This window comes from Pinus tabuliformis, chromosome X, assembly GCF_031772625.1.
Source record: "Pinus tabuliformis cultivar Carrire ecotype Pingquan chromosome X, CPIR1, whole genome shotgun sequence".
Taxonomy (NCBI): Eukaryota; Viridiplantae; Streptophyta; class Pinopsida; order Pinales; family Pinaceae; genus Pinus; species Pinus tabuliformis.
Genome location: NC_142308.1, coordinates 530351542 through 530362639, shown reverse-complemented (window position 1 = coordinate 530362639; position 11098 = coordinate 530351542).

Below are 11098 nucleotides of genomic sequence, written 5' to 3'. Positions count from 1 at the left end.
GAGAAGCACGAGATCGTGTCCGAACTAGTGTGGGAATCAATCCTTCCTCATTGGGAACGACGCCAGATATTCACGTATTAAAAACGGTAAACCTCAGATTAACCATTGTCGAGGAGCCCGGGGTCACTTGTTGGTAAATCTTGGATTATGTCAAGGAGCCTTCAAGGGGATTGAGCTTGCTACTCTGCCCTTGCGTGCGTATCAGATCGTAGACTGTTCCCCCAGGTGTATTTGTCTCAGTTGGTAACCTTAGTGGCCATATTCTTTAGGACTCTTCCTGAGGTGACAGTGGTGGGAAGATCCCACTGTACCTGGTGCAGACGTCGGCTAGACTCACTTGGATTTTCTGGGGGGTTCACTTCACTCGAGACGGTTAAGTGGAGGAACTTGTGCCAGTCTATTCATTAAGCGGCTTGCCGGGGTAACTGTTCCAACCGCCATTTCTGTATTGAACTCTGCGATGTTGGATTTCATCACCAACTAGTGTTTTCAGTCCGGAAAGTTACTGTTTGTGTGTGATTGATCTCCTAGATTCTTTAGGCATGTGATTCAAATTTGTTTGGTTCTTTAGAGACTTTAGGTGCTTTTCATTGAGATTTTACTTTGTTTGCGTGTGAAGTAGTTAAAAGTCTTTAACTGTGGCTGAATTACCAAGACAGTCCCGTAGACTTCGGGGCCAGTCTCCTGAGTTTGTAAACGTGGTTGAGTTACTGAGGAAGTCCCGTAGACTTCGGGGCCAACCTCCTGAGGAAGTACCGAGCCAGCTCGAAGGCTTGAAAGTCCTCGTAACTCCTAGAGACAGTAGAGTTTGGTCACCTGAGGAAGGAGAATCTTCTTTGATCGTACATCCTAATTTTCAACCGTTAGTAGCAGATTATAATCCGCAGTCAGTGTCTGTCTCCGAAATCGCTGGTAGCTTTTCATCTACTAGTGATATAGGTGAAGAACCCGAAATATCCGAGCCTGAAAGTGAATTTGCTGCTACTCCGACATCGGGGTTTGTTTCTCCAACTTCTAGTGGTCCTGGTTCACCTAGGGTAGAAAGAGTAATCACCCAAGATCTTCCTTCTGGACTTATTGCTATTGAAGAACTTGCTCCAGAAGAAGAAGTAGGCATCCCTATCCCTGAAAATCAACCTGTTATTGAGCTAAGGGAGCGTGAATCAATTTTTTACAGTCCACCTAGGAGTAGTTCTTGGTATCTTTCTTTGACTAATTTTCTAGAAAACTCAGGGTTAAGTTTTTCACCACCTCGTGCTCCTTATCATCCAACACCTAGAGGTTTTTATACTCCCGTCAATATGGCAGGACAGTCATCCATGTTTACTCAATCGCCCGAATCTTTTTTGTACGGCGGTCCTTTTCTCCCTCCGGGTATCAGTCACTTTCTGGTACTTTTTCGGGAGCATCTCCTCAACCCATTGATCAAGGTTTATTAACTGGAAGCAATGGTACTAAGCCGTTGAGCGTAGAAGACATTCTTATGATGTCAGGTTCTATTCCCAATCCTCAACCTCAAGGTGGCCAGTTACCGCCTGGGGGGCAGCCTCAATTAACGCCTGGGGGGCAACCTCAAGGTACACAATTTGTATCTGGGGGCAACCTCAAGCACAGTACATACCTATGGGACAGTACGTTCCTCAAGGTCAACCCCAGACTCAATATGTACCCCAAGCTCAACCCAGTATCAATTTATACCTCAAGGTCAACCCCAGTATCAGTATCTGCCTCAAGGGTATCAACCCCAATGTCAATACTCAAACCAAGGTTTCCAACCACCCTAAGGTCAAACGTATGTTCAAGGAACGGGAAATGTACCTTTCAATTATCAATCCTAACCTCAACCCAGTTATGGTCCTCAGTATTCTCAACCTGTTATGGGTCAGTACCCCGGAATGAATATAGTGTGGGATCCATCGCAAACCCAACAGGTGTTGCAGCCAAGTGTACAGTTGTCATCTCAAACTGGACAACCCTTAGTTTCTGGTTCACCCAGCAACTAGTCCAATCTAACATTCAAACTTATATACCTTCGGTAGTTTCTCAGCCTGGGCCTAGTACACCTCGTACTCCGCCTCAAACGACTGCTACAACTACCGCAACATCTGTTCAATCTACCCCACCTACTTCTGGAGTATCGACAGCTCCAGTTTCTGTTGTTCCTGTATCTACTCCTCAGACATCTTTACCACCGTCTGGATCTACGATTCAAACTTCGGTTCAGATGCCTGTAGGACAACCTGGTTTAAGTACGGTTGTCACAAGTCAAACACAATTCACTTATCAACCGTACCAGGGATAGTACCAATTCAGTCCTGCTGTGCAACAGTCAGTCTATCAGTATCAACCATATCCTGGGTACACTTATCAACAACCTCAGTACGGTCCGGTTAATCCTGGTTTTCCGGGAGGATACTGTTAGAGTCGGTCTAGTTATCCCTCCGTCAGAGATCAAAGCTCTTTTTTGCATTTCATGTTTAGGTGTCCCATCAGTTTCAATTAGTTGCATTTCGTTAGGCATGCCATAACTCTGACGGAATGGTTTGTGTTACTCATTCCCCTCGTGCTTGGCACTGCTGGTTCAGGTCTATTCATAAAAACAAGTCTTCAAAGGTCATGTACAGTCCTGTTTCAAATTTCTGGGTCATAACAATGGTTCTTGGTCATTAGGTCTTGGGTTGAGTCAGTCTTGTTTTGCAAAGTCTAAGAAGACCAACAGGCGAGAGGGATGTCCTCGATAGGTGGTTACTTCAATAATTTTCATCATCATACAGATAAATTAGGACTTCTCTTCAAAACTATGTTTTGAAGATAAGTCGTCATCTCATTTTTGTAAAAATCTTAAAAATTTTCAGTTCTTGAATCGTCCAAGCGCAGCCTTGGTCTCCTTTACCAGATCATATCACAGCTATCCCTACAAAGAATTGCAAAGAAAATCATTATTTCAACCAAATTTAAGGAGGAAACCAAAAAGGTCAGAAGTCTATTAATCCTGAAAAAGTGTCAACGACAAAACATTACAAAATGGGTCATGGACCAAGCAAAAATCAAAAGGGAGTCTTTATAAAGATATTTCATGACATTTTCAACTCATTTTGCATGCCAAGAGTGAAGAACATCATTCCAAAGCGAAATTGTGAGTTTGTGAGGAAGTTGGAGCAGTTTCAGGGGTGCACGACGCATTGAACTAGGCGCGCGGCGCATCAGGCAAAAAATCGCAGTGTCAAAATACACGCGCGCGGCGCGTTGGGTGAGGCGCGCGGCGCACTGGGGTTTAAGCCCAAAATTTGCTTGGAAACGCATGAACTCGCCTCCTCTCCGCACAAAATTGCAGGTAGGCTCACCTCCACCACTTGTGCTTGGTTTTTGAAAGATAAATGTAATGGGTTCATGATATGTTTGCCTTAGAAATCCAAGTGGAAAGCCCTCCTTGTCAATGAAATTGTTGTAGGGTTTGAATGCAAAAAATTGCTGTAAGGGTTTCAAAAACAGAGTGTAACCAAGGTTGTCATTATTTCTCCATTTCCCTTTGTTTCCCATTCCCAAATTCACCCTTATTTTTCCCCATTAATTCCCTCCTTCATCCTACACTATAATCCCTCAAATCCTAGTCCCTCACCTCTATTACAAAACACATTATCCTTATTATTTCCCTTCCCTTCTCTAAGTCCCTTGTTTTTATTTCCAAATTCCCTAATTCCCTAATGTTTCCCCTTTCCTAATATTCCCTTGTGCATTTGTGTCCCCTTGGTCACAGCATTTTTAGAGCAAAAGAACAGTTTACAGGCAATTGTGCACGCAGTTTATACATCAGCATATATATTCCAGCTATCTTGTTTTCAAAGACATGTCAAAGACCGAGTCAGTCTATGAGCAGGAGTATGATAGTGATTCTACACCGGAGGTAAATGTGCCAAATGTGCCACGGAGGTATCACAAAGGTGGCAAAACTGGTCAGCATGTCAGGGAGGAGCCTACTTCTTTGGCCCAATTGCAAGCTTGCCCACTTGCAATGGATTGTTTTCGGCGTCAATCATGTTTCCAATACTGTGAGATGATCTCACAAATCCAGCATCATCGGGAACTAGTCCGTTTATTTGTTCTACATTTACAGGATGGTCATGTAAACCTTGCCGAAGTGAATTTCACCTTGTCACCCGAGACTATTGCTTAGGCCACCAGGATACCAAATGTAGGGGAGGAATGGAGTAAACGCCAGCTGTTAGACGGATTCTACTATGAGCCATATATCAAACCCGGGTATATGAGACACTTGAGCACAGTTTTTCCTTTAAAATTCCTGAGGGATGAGTATGCACCATTGATGAAGCTCATCATTCGATATTTCAGTTGCGAGGGCAGATTCTCGCGTCTCTATGCGTACCATGTCCGTTTGTTGATGCATTTCACGAGGGTACGTATGATGAACATTCCGTTTTTCATGTGTCGCAACATAGAGAGGATGGTGCCTTTAGTACAAAGGAAGAGCCCAGCACATCAGCATAAGAGCATATATCATTATGCGTTGATCAAAATCATAGCGATGCATCAGTTGGCACAGCAGGGCATTACTTGGGAGGATTTCATCTCCCGTGATTACTTCGCAGCGCTACAGCCGCCTCCCGAGATAGTTCATGATGAGGGAGCGCCTTCACACCAGCCAGGCATTCCCGAGACTGAGCATATAAGTGCTCCTCCATATGTGACATACCAGCGAGGCCACAGGGCCTTATTTGCATCTACATGACGAGTACTATCTCCACCCGGGGTGGAAGGGGTCTCGTTGACTCCATCAGCACAGCGAGTATTATCTCCACATCATGTGGAAAGGGTCTCGCCTTCTTCTTCAGCACAGGTACAGATCCAGGATAGGGGCAAGAGGCCCATGTTTGATGATGGTCCTTCAGGAGGTCAGGACAAGGATATCATTGATCTTCATGCGAGCTCTCCTAGCTCAGAGCTAAAAGAGATCATCCGACAGCAAAGGGCTGAAAATGACTCGCTGCAAAAGAAATTGCAGATGGCTAAGTGGACGATCAACTACTTGGAGCAGCGCAACAAACAGCTGGAAGATGAACATACACTTTATGAGCTACGGCAAATCCGGGAAGACCGAGAATTGGCCGGAAAGAGACCCGGTGATTTGACACCGATTGATCGAGAGTCTATGCTCATCCGGGTGAACACTCATTTGGAGAAATTTTTGGCGAAGGAAAACAGAGACAAGGACATGCTTCGTCATATGAAAACTCACTATTGGGCTCGCATGCATGTTTACAAAGCAAAAATGAAGATCCTTAAGAGGCGATTGAGCAAGGCACTAAAACGGCGAAAAAAGCCCGATCCACTCCAAATTTTGGCCGAGGCTTCATTGGCAGGGCACAATACATGATAGAGGGTCTTTACTCCGAATTTGAGCAAATTCGGAGAAATTTTTGTCATTTTTGAAAATTTTGTCCTAAAAACAGGTTTTTTGGCTCAACGCGTAGCGCGCGGCACGCGACCCATAAGATTGGGAGGTCCAAATCACAAATGGCTTGTAGTGTTGGATTTGTCATGATGAAATATACATGCTAAGCTATGGCCAAATCATTTCATCAAGTTCTGGGTGACCAAAAGGCTCAAAAACACCGTGAAAATCACCTTTCTGCCACCTTTTGCACCAGCAGGAAGTACTTCCGGGAGAATGCACTTTTGGAGGGGAAAATGGACACCAAATTCGAAAATTCCACTTGGGTTGGAAAGTAGACATCCAGGGCTTTCCAACAAGCCAACCTGACCTCAATTTGGATTCCGGGAAGTGCCCCAAAAACAGGTGGAAAGGCGTGCGGCGCATAGGGCTCAAGCGCGCGGCACACAGGGTTTTTTGGCACAATTTTCATCTTCAGCTCAGGAAACGAAGCCAGTTTGACCAGTTTTGACTTGTGATGTGATTTTTTCACTCCTCTTGATGTAATTAATGAAACATGATGTAATTTTGGCACTTTATTACTTGTTCTAGAAGATTCATTCACTAAAAAGTGAAAATTAAATGAATGAATGAGTTTCCTACCTTATAGAGGCAAGTTGTTTTGACTGCCTAGATTGTAGTGCTTTGTTTAGAATTGGTTGAAACAGCTCCTAGGATGATGAGCTCGACCCCTAGAGGCAAGGGAATGGGTTGGCTTGCCTATATTATGTATTTTCTTAGTCATTTTCATGGTTGGACTCTTGGGGAAAAGGTTTTGAGACTCTATTGTACATTTTACTTCAGCATTTTGGCAAAGGAAAGACCAGGGTTTTGCAGCACTATTTGGAATTCATGTGGCTTTATGTCTTGATGGTGTGCTTCTTTCAGTACTTGTAAGTTTTTATGTGTATCATTTTCCTTCTCTCATCTTCTGCAATTGAACAAATGAAGTGTTAAGGTAGAATTCATAATCTGTAATGCTCTGCCTTTAAGTTTGTTTGATCTCCTATGTTTTCATATGTTTAAGGAGAATTCTTGAGGTTTCCTTGCTCTCCTTAGCTCCTCACCTCTCTGATCTACTCACCTCATTAGCTTTTAAGGCATCAAACAATTGCCTACCTTGCTCCAATCAGACCTCTGCAGAAACTGTGTCTCATCCCCGCACCCAAAATTGCCTTTCCCTTTGATTCAACAAAAACCCCAAAAAAATCACCTTTAAACCTCTGCACTTAATACCTAGCCTAAGATTAGTTACAATTTCAGTCATCTCGAGCCTCATTGATTATATTTTTTTGAGATTGACCCGGAGAGAGCCCTCTCCTGTCCTCGTAGGGCTAGCTACGAGGCTGAGCGTGGTTTGATGTTGCCTTGAGTTTTGCCTTCCTCAGCCTGGGGCAAATTCGAGCGTTAACATAGTGGCGACCATACTGGGGAAGAAAATGGTTTGCTTGTTTATGTCATTTGTTTTATAAGCTACAGACGGAGCCTGAATTCATGCCAGGTAGCCTTCGAAACGCTTTTGCTTTGCATTAGCAGAAGTAGATAAACGCTGCTTCAGTCAATCTCCGGTCTAGCTTGTAATCGTGACATTTAACTTGTTAATTACCCCAGTACATGTATCAAGTTCAGATCTGATTGTTGATGGTGGACAACGATCAGACACTGGCAAGGCTGAAATCATTCACCTGGCGACTTCATTCACTGAAAAATCCAGAGATCAATGCTTCATGGTGACTCCATTGCAGGAAGATTAGTTGCTTTGAGCTTTTCAAGATGGATCGGGTTGCAAGAAGATACGCTCCCATGAGCCGAGATCACATTCCAGGCTTTCCAAATAAAATGCCCAAGGTAGATTGGTCAAAGAATTTGCCTGTGTTCAGAAATATGGAAGGTAACGACGCTGCTCTTCATCTGGTGAAATTTCACATTCATGTGCATCGATTAAAGATCAATTTTCCTGAGGATTGTTTGATGAAAATGTTTATGGCTACTCTGGAAGATGAAGCCCGATCCTGGTATGAAAGTTTGCCATCTGCTTCCATTTATTGTTTAAGGGATTTTCATACCGTGTTCTTTGAAAAGTATAAAGAATCATATCCATCCTTGATTTTAGTTCAGAACTGTTGTAGCCATGTACATAATTTCATTGAAGATCTAGAGAATTTTTATGGTGATAATGATTTCATGGACGGAGAAATCATGGAGGCCCTGTACGAAAATCCATTTCAGCAGCATAAAGAAAACTTAGAGGATACTTGTCCAGATGATCAGGACATTTTGCAGCAGAATCAAGATCAACAGGCTGAAGATGGTCATATGGTGGAAGATGATGAAAGAGAGGGTTCTATTTCAGATCTGCCCACAGAAGAAGACAGCGTGCAGGGTAGTCAAGATTCAATTTCAGAATGTGATGCAGTCAAGTCAACTATTTCAGATCAACATTCAGATCATGATGACCAAGAATACCTTGTGCCGAATCCTATAAAGAAAAACTCGGCTGTTGAGATCATCTGGCATGAAGAAAACAGAGTTACAAATCTAAGTGCTCCCATCTCATCAGAACAGAGTCTTCATGAGGAGGTCATTCAGTCTGCTCATGAACAGCAAGGTGAGATCTTTGCTCAAGCAAGTGAAAAAGTTTCTTTGAGTGAATTTGTGGCAGACGATATAAATGATAATATTGTGCTTGATAATATTGAAGAATGTAATAAGGAACTTGATAATTTGGTTGTGATATCATATGAAGATGACCTACCATATTGTCAGACTACAGAAGATCATAGCATACAGGATTACCTTTCAGATTCTTCATATGTTTCATGTGTTGAAATGTTTTTACAAGAGGAGATCTTCTCATCTACCTGTTCAGAGTTTTTTGAAGCCCATGAGCATACTTTTACCGAAGCATATGATGAAGGCAAATCAGAATTTGAAACAAAAGACACCTTGTTCTTTTAGCAGGAGGTGGCAATGGAAAATCTTCATGTTTTTCAAGACCCTCTAGCAAGTTTGTTGCAGCCAGCAATGATAGTGTTTATTGCGGTGTTCAGTGATGAAGGAGATCATGGTCAGCTATGTTTTTGGATGCCCAATTATCAATTTGTATTGTTGACCAACAGATCTGATCAAGGAACTCAGTCAGCAAGGCATCTGCTGGTTTGGTTACATTGGCATTATGATATAGTTTGATGGTATATTGTTTTGTAAGAAACACAGGCGGTTATGTGCTGCCATCAAGTTTTAAGTTGTAAGTTTAAGTCTTAGTCAAGTTGAGTCATTTGTCGAGAGTTTTCAATCAAGTTCCAGTCAAATAAATTGAGTCATCAGTCTTTGTCGTTTCTTCGGAATAATGACTCCATCGCCCAATGGATGAAGGCACTGTCTAGCTCTTACAGAGATCTGCGGTTCTTGGCATCTCCAAGGAGCTACCATCCCCATTGGAGCCAATGTTAGAGTCGGTCTAGTTATCCCTCCGTCAGAGATCAAAGCTCTTTTTTGCATTTCATGTTTAGGTGTCCCATCAGTTTCGATTAGTTGCATTTCGTTAGGCATGCCATAACTCTGACGAAATGGTTTGTGTTACTCATTCCCTCGTGCTTGGAACTTTTGGTTCAGGTCTATTCATAAAAACAAGTCTTCAAAGGTCATGTACAGTCCTATTTCAAGTTTCTGGGTCATAACAATGGTTCTTGGTCATTAGGTCTTGGGTTGAGTCAGTCTTGTTTTGCAAAGTCTAAGAAGACCAGCAGGCCAGAGGGATGTCCTCGATAGGTGGTTACTTCAATAATTTTCATCATTATACAGATAAATTAGGACTTCTCTTCAAAACTTCGTTTTGAAGATAAGCCGTCATCTCATTTTTGTAAAAATCTTCAAAAATTTCAGTTCTTGAATCGTCAAAGCGCAGCCTTGGTCTCCTTTGCCAGATCATATCACAGCTATCCCTACAAAGAATTGCAAAGAAAATCATTATTTCAACCAAATTTAAGGAGGAAACCAAAAAGGTCAGAAGTCTATTAATCCTGAAAAAGTGTCAACGACAAAACATTACAAAATGGGTCATGGACCAAGCAAAAATCAAAAGGGAGTCTTTATAAAGATATTTCATGACATTTTCAACTCATTTTGCATGCCAAGAGTAAAGAACATCATTCCAAAGCGAAATTGTGAGTTTTTGAGGAAGTTGGAGCAGTTTCAGTGGTGCGCGACGCATTGGACTAGGCGCGCGGCGCATCAGGCAAAAAATCGCAGTGTAAAAATACATGCGCGCGGCGCACTGGGGTTAAAGCCCAAAATTTGCTTGGAAACGCATGAACTCGCCTCCTCTTCGCACAAAATTGCAAGTAGGCTCACCTCCACCACTTGTGCTTGGTTTTTGAAAGATAAATGTAATGGGTTCATGATATGTTTGCCTTAGAAATCCAAGTGGAAAGCCCTCCTTGTCAATGAAATTGTTGTAGGGTTTGAATGCAAAAAATTGCTGTAAGGGTTTCAAAAATAGAGTGTAACAAAGGTTGTGATTATTTCTCCATTTCCCTTTGTTTCCCATTCCCAAATTCACCCTTATTTTTCCCCATTAATTCCCTCCTTCATCCTACACTATAATCCCTCAAATCCTAGTCCCTCACCTCTATTACAAAACACATTATCCTTATCATTTCCCTTCCCTTCTCTAAGTCCCTTGTTTTTATTTCCAAATTCCCTAATTCCCTAATGTTTCCCCTTTCCTAATATTCCCTTGTGCATTTGTGTCCCCTTGGTCACAACATTTTTAGAGCAAAAGAACAGTTTACAGGCAATTGTGCACGCAGTTTATACATCAGCATATATATTCCAGCTATCTTGTTTTCAAAGACATGTCAGAGACCGAGTCAGTCTATGAGCAGGAGTACAATAGTGATTCTACACCGGAGGTAAATGTGCCAAATGTGCCACGGAGGTATCACAAAGGTGGCAAAAGTGGTCAGCATGTCAGGGAGGAGCCTACTTCTTTGGCCCAATTGCAAGCTTGCCCACTTGCAATGGATTGTTTTCGGCGTCAATCATGTTTCCAATACTGTGAGATGATATCACAAATCCAGCATCATCGGGAACTAGTCCGTTTATTTGTTCTACATTTACAGGATGGTCATCTAAACCTTGCTGGAGTGAATTTCACCTTGTCACCCTAGACTATTGCTCAGGCCACCAGGATACCAAATGTAGGGGAGGAATGGAGTAAATGCCAGCTGTTAGACGGATTCTACTATGAGCCATATATCAAACCCAGGTATATGAGACACTTGAGCGCAGTTTTTCCTTTCAGATTCCTGAGGGATGAGTATGCACCATTGATGAAACTCATCATTCGATATTTCAGTTGCGAGGGCAGATTCTCGCGTCTCTATGCGTACCATGTCTGTTTGTTGATGCATTTCACGAGGGTACGTATGATGAACATTCTATTTTTCATGTGTCGCAACATAGAGAGGATGGTGCCTTTAGTACAAAGGAAGAGCCCAACACATCAGCATAAGAGCATATATCATTATGCGTTGATCAAAATCATAGTGATGCATCAGTTGGCACAGCAGGGCATTACTTGGGAGGATTTCATCTCCCGTGATTACTTCGCAGCGCTACAGCCGCCTCCCGAGATAGTTCATGATG